This window comes from Pseudorca crassidens, chromosome 19, assembly GCF_039906515.1.
Source record: "Pseudorca crassidens isolate mPseCra1 chromosome 19, mPseCra1.hap1, whole genome shotgun sequence".
Lineage (NCBI taxonomy): Eukaryota > Metazoa > Chordata > Mammalia > Artiodactyla > Delphinidae > Pseudorca > Pseudorca crassidens.
Genome location: NC_090314.1, coordinates 24526173 through 24539571, shown reverse-complemented (window position 1 = coordinate 24539571; position 13399 = coordinate 24526173). Strand labels below are relative to the sequence as shown.

The 13399-nt window shown below is 69.0% G+C and overlaps 8 non-coding genes across 8 annotated transcripts; all 8 read right to left on the bottom strand.

The window, feature by feature from the left end:
* Positions 1 to 1091: 1091 nt before the first annotated feature.
* On the bottom strand, positions 1092 to 1210 carry LOC137214158 (5S ribosomal RNA). Its single transcript, XR_010938780.1, has one exon. It is a non-coding gene; the product is annotated as a 5S ribosomal RNA (ribosomal RNA).
* A 938-nt stretch (positions 1211 to 2148) lies between these two features.
* Positions 2149 to 2267, bottom strand: LOC137214157 (5S ribosomal RNA). Its single transcript, XR_010938779.1, has one exon. It is a non-coding gene; the product is annotated as a 5S ribosomal RNA (ribosomal RNA).
* A 938-nt stretch (positions 2268 to 3205) lies between these two features.
* Positions 3206 to 3324, bottom strand: LOC137213596 (5S ribosomal RNA). The gene has a single exon (XR_010938231.1). It is a non-coding gene; the product is annotated as a 5S ribosomal RNA (ribosomal RNA).
* Positions 3325 to 6027: 2703 nt separating this feature from the next.
* LOC137214155 (5S ribosomal RNA) lies at positions 6028 to 6146 on the bottom strand. The gene has a single exon (XR_010938777.1). It is a non-coding gene; the product is annotated as a 5S ribosomal RNA (ribosomal RNA).
* Positions 6147 to 8048: 1902 nt separating this feature from the next.
* LOC137214154 (5S ribosomal RNA) lies at positions 8049 to 8167 on the bottom strand. Its single transcript, XR_010938776.1, has one exon. It is a non-coding gene; the product is annotated as a 5S ribosomal RNA (ribosomal RNA).
* A 938-nt stretch (positions 8168 to 9105) lies between these two features.
* On the bottom strand, positions 9106 to 9224 carry LOC137213595 (5S ribosomal RNA). The gene has a single exon (XR_010938230.1). It is a non-coding gene; the product is annotated as a 5S ribosomal RNA (ribosomal RNA).
* A 2703-nt stretch (positions 9225 to 11927) lies between these two features.
* On the bottom strand, positions 11928 to 12046 carry LOC137214153 (5S ribosomal RNA). Its single transcript, XR_010938774.1, has one exon. It is a non-coding gene; the product is annotated as a 5S ribosomal RNA (ribosomal RNA).
* Positions 12047 to 12984: 938 nt separating this feature from the next.
* LOC137213594 (5S ribosomal RNA) lies at positions 12985 to 13103 on the bottom strand. The gene has a single exon (XR_010938229.1). It is a non-coding gene; the product is annotated as a 5S ribosomal RNA (ribosomal RNA).
* Positions 13104 to 13399: the final 296 nt, after the last annotated feature.

Genomic DNA, 13399 nt, shown 5'->3' with positions numbered 1-13399 from the left:
GGGAGGTTCCACATCTGGGCAGGTCCAGCTCCAGGCCCAGTGAAGGGCATGAAGAAGGCTGAGGCTCTGGACTCCAGCCAGGCCTTCAGCAGGCCTCTGAGGCCAAGGTCTTCCTAGTCTCAAGAGGGGCCAAGAGACGCAATGTGTCATTTGAACAAGTGAGTCAGCGGGCGGTGAGCGAATGAATGACCGCTCGAGGGGATGTATGCCGGCCACCGGGCCCTGTTTGACTGTCCAGGCTCAGCTTACCTGACCCTGGTTACCAGGGAATGCCACTCTGGGCCCTCCTTTTCATCCCCCTCCCTCACTGTGACCTCACCACCTGCCCCATTATGACCCAGTCTGGCTCCCAGTTAAAACTGGAGGGCAGAGGGCCCAGGCAGTCCTGGGACCAACGGCCATGGGTGAGCGAAACTACTACCGAGCCGAGCCGTTCACTGGCCCCATCCCCAGGAAATGCCAGGAGCAAGGATACTCAATTCTTCTGATCCCGGTCAGCTTCATCTTGCTCAACGTGGGGATCAACATGGTGACTATGGTCAGGGCAGGATCTGTGCAGCGCGGCTGGGGGAGCCCTGGGGTCTTGAAGGGGCTGAGGTGGGAGGGCTGCTGGGGTGTGACCGGACAAGGGTTGGATTTCAGGGCTCACCCTGCTCCCGGCCTCCCCCCTCCCCTTCTTCCCTCAACTCTGGAGGCATCTGAAGAGATTCTTGCGGGCACTTTTCAATCGTATTTTCCACAAAGGTGAGTGGGCGCCGGCGTGGGTTCAGGGGATGTGGGCCTGTCCCCTTTCTTCTATCCCTGCCTTGATTCTCAGCCCCTCAGGAACCCAGGCCCTGACCCATCTCGCCTTTCCCCACAGACAAGCAAGCCAGCTGTGTAGGCACCCATTGCATGTGCATGCGCTGCTCCGTGGATCCCAAGAACCTGTGCTCAAGAGTTTCTTCCCACTTCTGCCATCGCCCAAGCTTCCTGCTCGGGCAGGTAAACCACCTTGCCTACTGCCTGCAGCGGGGCTCGGCGGGGGCGGAGCCGGCGGCCCCCCCGCCGCGGGCGAGTAAAGGAGAAGGCGGGCGGAGCGGGAGGCAAAAAGCCTACAGCACCCGGTATTCCCAGGCGGTCTCCCATCCAAGTACTAACCAGGCCCGACCCTGCTTAGCTTCCGAGATCAGACGAGATCGGGCGCGTTCAGGGTGGTATGGCCGTAGACGGGGGTGGGGGGCCGCGGGCGGCCTCTTGAGGCCCAGTTTCGCTGGCGCTGGCGCCTTAACGCCAGCCTGGCGGCCAGCCCGCCCCGGCAGGGCCCCCTCGCCCGCCCAGGCAGGGGGAACGGAGGTCTCGGGTATCGGGCGGCGGCGGAGGGTTTGGCGACCACCTCCCAGCCCAGGGCGGCCCTGACCCAGCAAACCCTTCGGCGCTTGGCGCCCCGCCCAAGATCCCGCACGTCGCTCACAGGGACGTGGCCCCGGAGGCTTCAGGGCCCGGGGCCCGCGGTCCCTTGGGCATCGGCCCTGCCCGCCCACGCGGCGCTAGGCGCAGCCCGGCCGCAGCCCGGGCCGGCCCTCCTGCCCGACAGCAGCCGGCCCGAAGCCACCGGGAGCCACCATTGAGTCGCCACGGCCCCTCAGCCCCGGCAAGGCCACCCTTGCCCCCACACCCCCCGCCGAGCTCAGGACCCCGCCCCTGGTGGCCGGCAGGCCCGGGGAAGCGGCCCCTGCCCTCGATCCCGCTCCCGCACCCGGCCGCGGTGACACGCCAGAGGGGCGGGGTGGTGGTGGGGCGGGGCTTTTGTCGGAGGGAGCTGTGGAGGGACACACCGGCACACAGGTGGCGGCGCCGGGGCTGGGCGCCGGTGGGGGCGGCCAGGTGCAGGTCGAGGGGCTCGCGGGCCGAAAGGACGGCAACTGGGCCCGCGGCGGAGTCTGGGTCCGGGCCAGCCACCCCGGGAGCGTCTGGGGTGCGGCTGCCTTCCAGGGCCGCCTTCTGGCCGCCTGGCCGGCCGGGCCGGCGGGGAGCGCCCCCGCCGGCGCGCGCCGTGGTGGGAGGGGCCTGAGGAGGTGGGGCCTGCAGCGCGGCCCGGCGGGGGCGGAGCCGGCGGCCCCAGCCGCGGGCGAGTAGAGGAGAAGGCGGGCGGAGCGGGAGGCAAAAAGCCTACAGCACCCGGTATTCCCAGGCGGTCTCCCATCCAAGTACTAACCAGGCCCGACCCTGCTTAGCTTCCGAGATCAGACGAGATCGGGCGCGTTCAGGGTGGTATGGCCGTAGACGGGGGCGGGGGGCCGCGGGCGGCCTCTTGAGGCCCAGTTTCGCTGGCGCTGGCGCCTTAACGCCAGCCTTGCGGCCGGCCCGCCCCGGCAGGGCCCCCTCGCCCGCCCAGGCAGGGGGAACGGAGGTCTCGGGTATCGGGCGGCGGCGGAGGGTTTGGCGACCACCTCCCAGCCCAGGGCGGCCCTGACCCAGCAAACCCTTCGGCGCTTGGCGCCCCGCCCAAGATCCCGCACGTCGCTCACAGGGACGTGGCCCCGGAGGCTTCAGGGCCCGGGGCCCGCGGTCCCTTGGGCATCGGCCCTGCCCGCCCACGCGGCGCTAGGCGCAGCCCGGCCGCAGCCCGGGCCGGCCCTCCTGCCCGACAGCAGCCGGCCCGAAGCCACCGGGAGCCACCATTGAGTCGCCACGGCCCCTCAGCCCCGGCAAGGCCACCCTTGCCCCCACACCCCCCGCCGAGCTCAGGACCCCGCCCCTGGTGGCCGGCAGGCCCGGGGAAGCGGCCCCTGCCCTCGATCCCGCTCCCGCACCCAACCGCGGTGACACGCCAGAGGGGCGGGGTGGTGGTGGGGCGGGGCTTTTGTCGGAGGGAGCTGTGGAGGGACACACCGGCACACAGGTGGCGGCGCCGGGGCTGGGCGCCGGTGGGGGCGGCCAGGTGCAGGTCGAGGGGCTCGCGGGCCGAAAGGACGGCAACTGGGCCCGCGGCGGAGTCTGGGTCCGGGCCAGCCACCCCGGGAGCGTCTGGGGTGCGACTGCCTTCCAGGGCCGCCTTCTGGCCGCCTAGCCGGCCGGGCCGGCGGGGAGCGCCCCCGCCGGCGCGCGCCGTGGTGGGAGGGGCCTGAGGAGGTGGGGCCTGCAGCGCGGCCCGGCGGGGGCGGAGCCGGCGGCCCCCGCCGCGGGCGAGTAAAGGAGAAGGCGGGCGCAGCGGAAGGCAAAAAGCCTACAGCAACCGGTATTCCCAGGCGGTCTCCCATCCAAGTACTAACCAGGCCCGACCCTGCTTAGCTTCCGAGATCAGACGAGATCGGGCGCGTTCAGGGTGGTATGGCCGTAGACGGGGGCGGGGGGCCGCGGGCGGCCTCTTGAGGCCCAGTTTCGCTGGCGCTGGCGCCTTAACGCCAGCCTGGCGGCCAGCCCGCCCCGGCAGGGCCCCCTCGCCCGCCCAGGCAGGGGGAACGGAGGTCTCGGGTATCGGGCGGCGGCGGAGGGTTTGGCGACCACCTCCCAGCCCAGGGCGGCCCTGACCCAGCAAACCCTTCGGCGCTTGGCGCCCCGCCCAAGATCCCGCACGTCGCTCACAGGGACGTGGCCCCGGAGGCTTCAGGGCCCGGGGCCCGCGGTCCCTTGGGCATCGGCCCTGCCCGCCCACGCGGCGCTAGGCGCAGCCCGACCGCAGCCCGGGCCGGCCCTTCTGCCCGACAGCAGCTGGCCCGAAGCCACTGGGAGCCACCATTGAGTCGCCACGGCCCCTCAGCCCCGGCAAGGCCACCCTTGCCCCCACACCCCCCACCGAGCTCAGGACCCCGCCCCTGGTGGCCGGCAGGCCCGGGGAAGTGGCCCCTGCCCTCGATCCCGCACCCGCACCCGGCCGCGGTGACACGTCAGAGGGGCGGGGTGGTGGTGGGGCGGGGCTTTTGTCGGAGGGAGCTGTGGAGGGACACACCGGCACACAGGTGGCGGCGCCGGGGCTGGGCGCCGGTGGGGGAGGCCAGGTGCAGGTCGAGGGGCTCGCGGGCCGAAAGGACGGCAACTGGGCCCGCGGCGGAGTCTGGGTCTGGAGGGCTCTGAGCCTCCATCCGCTCTGGTGCCTCGGGTCTACCGGCCCGACGCCTGGTAGCGTGACACCCCACCGGCCCACAGACGTAGCCTCCCCAGCTGTGCTCACAGCGAGTCCAACCGCAGCCTGCATCCCTCCGCGGGACACTTGGATTACTCCCGCGATCCCCACGAGGTGCGGCACCCGGCGGCCGAATGGGCTGAGATCCTGCCCTTGCGGCGGCGCCCTGTGGCCACCTCCGCCTCCCTCACGGTACTGGCCGAGGCCTCGGACCAGCGGGCCCCGGCTCCCAGCTCAGCGCTGCTCCTCCGCCCCTCTCACCTCCTGCCCGACGTCCAGGCTACCGAGCACCCTCCACCCCCGCCCACCTTCATGCCACTCAGCCGGAACCCGGGAGGCAATGCCAACTACCAGGTGTATGACAGTCTGGTGCTGAAGCGGCAACCGCAGGAGGGCCAAGCGCGGGCCAACTCGCTGCTACCTTCCACCTCGGCCTCCAGGCCCTCTCTGCACGGGAGCCAGACTGGGAAAATGAACTTACCAGCAGCAAATGGGGGCAGGGGCAGGGGGCGGCAGGGCATGGAGAGAGGAATAAAGAGCGCCAGAGTCCAGGAAACATTGGTGGTCTGTGGCTTGGAAGCGCCACTACTTCTGCCAGCCTGGGTCCCTGCGCTTGGCTTCCTGCAATAAGAAGCCAGTGTCCCCTTCTTGGCCTGAGGGTCCCTTTGGTTTAGTGGCCACAGCTCTGCCAGCAGGCCCCTCCTGGTCCTATACCATGCACTAAGTACATCTGCAGCTGCAGACTCCAAACCCCTGGTCTCTGGGCACCTCCTCTGTGTCTCAGCTGTCCCTGTCCACAGAGAGCCTCATACAAGAAGTTGCTTCCAAACTGGGAGGTTCCACATCTGGGCAGGTCCAGCTCCAGGCCCAGTGAAGGGCATGAAGAAGGCTGAGGCTCTGGACTCCAGCCAGGCCTTCAGCAGGCCTCTGAGGCCAAGGTCTTCCTAGTCTCAAGAGGGGCCAAGAGACGCAATGTGTCATTTGAACAAGTGAGTCAGCGGGCGGTGAGCGAATGAATGACCGCTCGAGGGGATGTATGCCGGCCACCGGGCCCTGTTTGACTGTCCAGGCTCAGCTTACCTGACCCTGGTTACCAGGGAATGCCACTCTGGGCCCTCCTTTTCATCCCCCTCCCTCACTGTGACCTCACCACCTGCCCCATTATGACCCAGTCTGGCTCCCAGTTAAAACTGGAGGGCAGAGGGCCCAGGCAGTCCTGGGACCAACGGCCATGGGTGAGCGAAACTACTACCGAGCCGAGCCGTTCACTGGCCCCATCCCCAGGAAATGCCAGGAGCAAGGATACTCAATTCTTCTGATCCCGGTCAGCTTCATCTTGCTCAACGTGGGGATCAACATGGTGACTATGGTCAGGGCAGGATCTGTGCAGCGCGGCTGGGGGAGCCCTGGGGTCTTGAAGGGGCTGAGGTGGGAGGGCTGCTGGGGTGTGACCGGACAAGGGTTGGATTTCAGGGCTCACCCTGCTCCCGGCCTCCCCCCTCCCCTTCTTCCCTCAACTCTGGAGGCATCTGAAGAGATTCTTGCGGGCACTTTTCAATCGTATTTTCCACAAAGGTGAGTGGGCGCCGGCGTGGGTTCAGGGGATGTGGGCCTGTCCCCTTTCTTCTATCCCTGCCTTGATTCTCAGCCCCTCAGGAACCCAGGCCCTGACCCATCTCGCCTTTCCCCACAGACAAGCAAGCCAGCTGTGTAGGCACCCATCGCATGTGCATGCGCTGCTCCGTGGATCCCAAGAACCTGTGCTCAAGAGTTTCTTCCCACTTCTGCCATCGCCCAAGCTTCCTGCTCGGGCAGGTAAACCACCTTGCCTACTGCCTGCAGCGGGGCTCGGCGGGGGCGGAGCCGGCGGCCCCCCCGCCGCGGGCGAGTAAAGGAGAAGGCGGGCGGAGCGGGAGGCAAAAAGCCTACAGCACCCGGTATTCCCAGGCGGTCTCCCATCCAAGTACTAACCAGGCCCGACCCTGCTTAGCTTCCGAGATCAGACGAGATCGGGCGCGTTCAGGGTGGTATGGCCGTAGACGGGGGCGGGGGGCCGCGGGCGGCCTCTTGAGGCCCAGTTTCGCTGGCGCTGGCGCCTTAACGCCAGCCTGGCGGCCAGCCCGCCCCGGCAGGGCCCCCTCGCCCGCCCAGGCAGGGGGAACGGAGGTCTCGGGTATCGGGCGGCGGCGGAGGGTTTGGCGACCACCTCCCAGCCCAGGGCGGCCCTGACCCAGCAAACCCTTCGGCGCTTGGCGCCCCGCCCAAGATCCCGCACGTCGCTCACAGGGACGTGGCCCCGGAGGCTTCAGGGCCCGGGGCCCGCGGTCCCTTGGGCATCGGCCCTGCCCGCCCACGCGGCGCTAGGCGCAGCCCGGCCGCAGCCCGGGCCGGCCCTCCTGCCCGACAGCAGCCGGCCCGAAGCCACCGGGAGCCTCCATTGAGTCGCCACGGCCCCTCAGCCCCGGCAAGGCCACCCTTGCCCCCACACCCCCCGCCGAGCTCAGGACCCCGCCCCTGGTGGCCGGCAGGCCCGGGGAAGCGGCCCCTGCCCTCGATCCCGCTCCCGAACCCGGGAAACATTGGTGGTCTGTGGCTTGGAAGCGCCACTCCTTCTGCCAGCCTGGGTCCCTGCGCTTGGCTTCCTGCAATAAGAAGCCAGTGTCCCCTTCTTGGCCTGAGGGTCCCTTTGGTTTAGTGGCCACAGTTCTGCCAGCAGGCCCCTCCTGGTCCTATACCATGCACTAAGTACATCTGCAGCTGCAGATTCCAAACCCCTGGTCTCTGGGCACCTCCTCTGTGTCTCAGCTGTCCCTGTCCACAGAGAGCCTCATACAAGAAGTTGCTTCCAAACTGGGAGGTTCCACATCTGGGCAGGTCCAGCTCCAGGCCCAGTGAAGGGCATGAAGAAGGCTGAGGCTCTGGACTCCAGCCAGGCCTTCAGCAGGCCTCTGAGGCCAAGGTCTTCCTAGTCTCAAGAGGGGCCAAGAGACACAATGTGTCATTTGAACAAGTGAGTCAGCGGGCGGTGAGCGAATGAATGACCGCTCGAGGGGATGTATGCCGGCCACCGGGCCCTGTTTGACTGTCCAGGCTCAGCTTACCTGACCCTGGTTACCAGGGAATGCCACTCTGGGCCCTCCTTTTCATCCCCCTCCCTCACTGTGACCTCACCACCTGCCCCATTATGACCCAGTCTGGCTCCCAGTTAAAACTGGAGGGCAGAGGGCCCAGGCAGTCCTGGGACCAACGGCCATGGGTGAGCGAAACTACTACCGAGCCGAGCCGTTCACTGGCCCCATCCCCAGGAAATGCCAGGAGCAAGGATACTCAATTCTTCTGATCCCGGTCAGCTTCATCTTGCTCAACGTGGGGATCAACATGGTGACTATGGTCAGGGCAGGATCTGTGCAGCGCGGTTGGGGGAGCCCTGGGGTCTTGAAGGGGCTGAGGTGGGAGGGCTGCTGGGGTGTGACCGGACAAGGGTTGGATTTCAGGGCTCACCCTGCTCCCGGCCTCCCCCCTCCCCTTCTTCCCTCAACTCTGGAGGCATCTGAAGAGATTCTTGAGGGCACTTTTCAATCGTATTTTCCACAAAGGTGAGTGGGCGCCGGCGTGGGTTCAGGGGATGTGGGCCTGTCCCCTTTCTTCTATCCCTGCCTTGATTCTCAGCCCCTCAGGAACCCAGGCCCTGACCCATCTCGCCTTTCCCCACAGACAAGCAAGCCAGCTGTGTAGGCACCCATCGCATGTGCATGCGCTGCTCCGTGGATCCCAAGAACCTGTGCTCAAGAGTTTCTTCCCACTTCTGCCATCGTCCAAGCTTCCTGCTCGGGCAGGTAAACCACCTTGCCTACTGCCTGCAGCGGGGCACGGCGGGAGCGGAGCCGGCGGCCCCCCCGCCGCGGGCGAGTAAAGGAGAAGGCGGGCGGAGCGGGAGGCAAAAAGCCTACAGCACCCGGTATTCCCAGGCGGTCTCCCATCCAAGTACTAACCAGGCCCGACCCTGCTTAGCTTCCGAGATCAGACGAGATCGGGCGCGTTCAGGGTGGTATGGCCGTAGACGGGGGCGGGGGGCCGCGGGCGGCCTCTTGAGGCCCAGTTTCGCTGGCGCTGGCGCCTTAACGCCAGCCTGGCGGCCAGCCCGCCCCGGCAGGGCCCCCTCGCCCGCCCAGGCAGGGGGAACGGAGGTCTCGGGTATCGGGCGGCGGCGGAGGGTTTGGCGACCACCTCCCAGCCCAGGGCGGCCCTGACCCAGCAAACCCTTCGGCGCTTGGCGCCCCGCCCAAGATCCCGCACGTCGCTCACAGGGACGTGGCCCCGGAGGCTTCAGGGCCCGGGGCCCGCGGTCCCTTGGGCATCGGCCCTGCCCGCCCACGCGGCGCTAGGCGCAGCCCGGCCGCAGCCCGGGCCGGCCCTCCTGCCCGACAGCAGCCGGCCCGAAGCCACCGCGAGCCTCCATTGAGTCGCCACGGCCCCTCAGCCCCGGCAAGGCCACCCTTGCCCCCACACCCCCCGCCGAGCTCAGGACCCCGCCCCTGGTGGCCGGCAGGCCCGGGGAAGCGGCCCCTGCCCTCGATCCCGCTCCCGCACCCGGCCGCGGTGACACGCCAGAGGGGCGGGGTGGTGGTGGGGCGGGGCTTTTGTCGGAGGGAGCTGTGGAGGGACACACCGGCACACAGGTGGCGGCGCCGGGGCTGGGCGCCGGTGGGGGCGGCCAGGTGCAGGTCGAGGGGCTCGCGGGCCGAAAGGACGGCAACTGGGCCCGCGGCGGAGTCTGGGTCCGGGCCAGCCACCCCGGGAGCGTCTGGGGTGCGACTGCCTTCCAGGGCCGCCTTCTGGCCGCCTAGCCGGCCGGGCCGGCGGGGAGCGCCCCCGCCGGCGCGCGCCGTGGTGGGAGGGGCCTGAGGAGGTGGGGCCTGCAGCGCGGCCCGGCGGGGGCGGAGCCGGCGGCCCCCGCCGCGGGCGAGTAAAGGAGAAGGCGGGCGCAGCGGGAGGCAAAAAGCCTACAGCAACCGGTATTCCCAGGCGGTCTCCCATCCAAGTACTAACCAGGCCCGACCCTGCTTAGCTTCCGAGATCAGACGAGATCGGGCGCGTTCAGGGTGGTATGGCCGTAGACGGGGGCGGGGGGCCGCGGGCGGCCTCTTGAGGCCCAGTTTCGCTGGCGCTGGCGCCTTAACGCCAGCCTGGCGGCCAGCCCGCCCCGGCAGGGCCCCCTCGCCCGCCCAGGCAGGGGGAACGGAGGTCTCGGGTATCGGGCGGCGGCGGAGGGTTTGGCGACCACCTCCCAGCCCAGGGCGGCCCTGACCCAGCAAACCCTTCGGCGCTTGGCGCCCCGCCCAAGATCCCGCACGTCGCTCACAGGGACGTGGCCCCGGAGGCTTCAGGGCCCGGGGCCCGCGGTCCCTTGGGCATCGGCCCTGCCCGCCCACGCGGCGCTAGGCGCAGCCCGACCGCAGCCCGGGCCGGCCCTTCTGCCCGACAGCAGCTGGCCCGAAGCCACTGGGAGCCACCATTGAGTCGCCACGGCCCCTCAGCCCCGGCAAGGCCACCCTTGCCCCCACACCCCCCACCGAGCTCAGGACCCCGCCCCTGGTGGCCGGCAGGCCCGGGGAAGTGGCCCCTGCCCTCGATCCCGCACCCGCACCCGGCCGCGGTGACACGTCAGAGGGGCGGGGTGGTGGTGGGGCGGGGCTTTTGTCGGAGGGAGCTGTGGAGGGACACACCGGCACACAGGTGGCGGCGCCGGGGCTGGGCGCCGGTGGGGGAGGCCAGGTGCAGGTCGAGGGGCTCGCGGGCCGAAAGGACGGCAACTGGGCCCGCGGCGGAGTCTGGGTCTGGAGGGCTCTGAGCCTCCATCCGCTCTGGTGCCTCGGGTCTACCGGCCCGACGCCTGGTAGCGTGACACCCCACCGGCCCACAGACGTAGCCTCCCCAGCTGTGCTCACAGCGAGTCCAACCGCAGCCTGCATCCCTCCGCGGGACACTTGGATTACTCCCGCGATCCCCACGAGGTGCGGCACCCGGCGGCCGAATGGGCTGAGATCCTGCCCTTGCGGCGGCGCCCTGTGGCCACCTCCGCCTCCCTCACGGTACTGGCCGAGGCCTCGGACCAGCGGGCCCCGGCTCCCAGCTCAGCGCTGCTCCTCCGCCCCTCTCACCTCCTGCCCGACGTCCAGGCTACCGAGCACCCTCCACCCCCGCCCACCTTCATGCCACTCAGCCGGAACCCGGGAGGCAATGCCAACTACCAGGTGTATGACAGTCTGGTGCTGAAGCGGCAACCGCAGGAGGGCCAAGCGCGGGCCAACTCGCTGCTACCTTCCACCTCGGCCTCCAGGCCCTCTCTGCACGGGAGCCAGACTGGGAAAATGAACTTACCAGCAGCAAATGGGGGCAGGGGCAGGGGGCGGCAGGGCATGGAGAGAGGAATAAAGAGCGCCAGAGTCCAGGAAACATTGGTGGTCTGTGGCTTGGAAGCGCCACTACTTCTGCCAGCCTGGGTCCCTGCGCTTGGCTTCCTGCAATAAGAAGCCAGTGTCCCCTTCTTGGCCTGAGGGTCCCTTTGGTTTAGTGGCCACAGCTCTGCCAGCAGGCCCCTCCTGGTCCTATACCATGCACTAAGTACATCTGCAGCTGCAGACTCCAAACCCCTGGTCTCTGGGCACCTCCTCTGTGTCTCAGCTGTCCCTGTCCACAGAGAGCCTCATACAAGAAGTTGCTTCCAAACTGGGAGGTTCCACATCTGGGCAGGTCCAGCTCCAGGCCCAGTGAAGGGCATGAAGAAGGCTGAGGCTCTGGACTCCAGCCAGGCCTTCAGCAGGCCTCTGAGGCCAAGGTCTTCCTAGTCTCAAGAGGGGCCAAGAGACGCAATGTGTCATTTGAACAAGTGAGTCAGCGGGCGGTGAGCGAATGAATGACCGCTCGAGGGGATGTATGCCGGCCACCGGGCCCTGTTTGACTGTCCAGGCTCAGCTTACCTGACCCTGGTTACCAGGGAATGCCACTCTGGGCCCTCCTTTTCATCCCCCTCCCTCACTGTGACCTCACCACCTGCCCCATTATGACCCAGTCTGGCTCCCAGTTAAAACTGGAGGGCAGAGGGCCCAGGCAGTCCTGGGACCAACGGCCATGGGTGAGCGAAACTACTACCGAGCCGAGCCGTTCACTGGCCCCATCCCCAGGAAATGCCAGGAGCAAGGATACTCAATTCTTCTGATCCCGGTCAGCTTCATCTTGCTCAACGTGGGGATCAACATGGTGACTATGGTCAGGGCAGGATCTGTGCAGCGCGGCTGGGGGAGCCCTGGGGTCTTGAAGGGGCTGAGGTGGGAGGGCTGCTGGGGTGTGACCGGACAAGGGTTGGATTTCAGGGCTCACCCTGCTCCCGGCCTCCCCCCTCCCCTTCTTCCCTCAACTCTGGAGGCATCTGAAGAGATTCTTGCGGGCACTTTTCAATCGTATTTTCCACAAAGGTGAGTGGGCGCCGGCGTGGGTTCAGGGGATGTGGGCCTGTCCCCTTTCTTCTATCCCTGCCTTGATTCTCAGCCCCTCAGGAACCCAGGCCCTGACCCATCTCGCCTTTCCCCACAGACAAGCAAGCCAGCTGTGTAGGCACCCATTGCATGTGCATGCGCTGCTCCGTGGATCCCAAGAACCTGTGCTCAAGAGTTTCTTCCCACTTCTGCCATCGCCCAAGCTTCCTGCTCGGGCAGGTAAACCACCTTGCCTACTGCCTGCAGCGGGGCTCGGCGGGGGCGGAGCCGGCGGCCCCCCCGCCGCGGGCGAGTAAAGGAGAAGGCGGGCGGAGCGGGAGGCAAAAAGCCTACAGCACCCGGTATTCCCAGGCGGTCTCCCATCCAAGTACTAACCAGGCCCGACCCTGCTTAGCTTCCGAGATCAGACGAGATCGGGCGCGTTCAGGGTGGTATGGCCGTAGACGGGGGTGGGGGGCCGCGGGCGGCCTCTTGAGGCCCAGTTTCGCTGGCGCTGGCGCCTTAACGCCAGCCTGGCGGCCAGCCCGCCCCGGCAGGGCCCCCTCGCCCGCCCAGGCAGGGGGAACGGAGGTCTCGGGTATCGGGCGGCGGCGGAGGGTTTGGCGACCACCTCCCAGCCCAGGGCGGCCCTGACCCAGCAAACCCTTCGGCGCTTGGCGCCCCGCCCAAGATCCCGCACGTCGCTCACAGGGACGTGGCCCCGGAGGCTTCAGGGCCCGGGGCCCGCGGTCCCTTGGGCATCGGCCCTGCCCGCCCACGCGGCGCTAGGCGCAGCCCGGCCGCAGCCCGGGCCGGCCCTCCTGCCCGACAGCAGCCGGCCCGAAGCCACCGGGAGCCACCATTGAGTCGCCACGGCCCCTCAGCCCCGGCAAGGCCACCCTTGCCCCCACACCCCCCGCCGAGCTCAGGACCCCGCCCCTGGTGGCCGGCAGGCCCGGGGAAGCGGCCCCTGCCCTCGATCCCGCTCCCGCACCCGGCCGCGGTGACACGCCAGAGGGGCGGGGTGGTGGTGGGGCGGGGCTTTTGTCGGAGGGAGCTGTGGAGGGACACACCGGCACACAGGTGGCGGCGCCGGGGCTGGGCGCCGGTGGGGGCGGCCAGGTGCAGGTCGAGGGGCTCGCGGGCCGAAAGGACGGCAACTGGGCCCGCGGCGGAGTCTGGGTCCGGGCCAGCCACCCCGGGAGCGTCTGGGGTGCGGCTGCCTTCCAGGGCCGCCTTCTGGCCGCCTGGCCGGCCGGGCCGGCGGGGAGCGCCCCCGCCGGCGCGCGCCGTGGTGGGAGGGGCCTGAGGAGGTGGGGCCTGCAGCGCGGCCCGGCGGGGGCGGAGCCGGCGGCCCCCGCCGCGGGCGAGTAAAGGAGAAGGCGGGCGCAGCGGGAGGCAAAAAGCCTACAGCAACCGGTATTCCCAGGCGGTCTCCCATCCAAGTACTAACCAGGCCCGACCCTGCTTAGCTTCCGAGATCAGACGAGATCGGGCGCGTTCAGGGTGGTATGGCCGTAGACGGGGGCGGGGGGCCGCGGGCGGCCTCTTGAGGCCCAGTTTCGCTGGCGCTGGCGCCTTAACGCCAGCCTGGCGGCCAGCCCGCCCCGGCAGGGCCCCCTCGCCCGCCCAGGCAGGGGGAACGGAGGTCTCGGGTATCGGGCGGCGGCGGAGGGTTTGGCGACCACCTCCCAGCCCAGGGCGGCCCTGACCCAGCAAACCCTTCGGCGCTTGGCGCCCCGCCCAAGATCCCGCACGTCGCTCACAGGGACGTGGCCCCGGAGGCTTCAGGGCCCGGGGCCCGCGGTCCCTTGGGCAT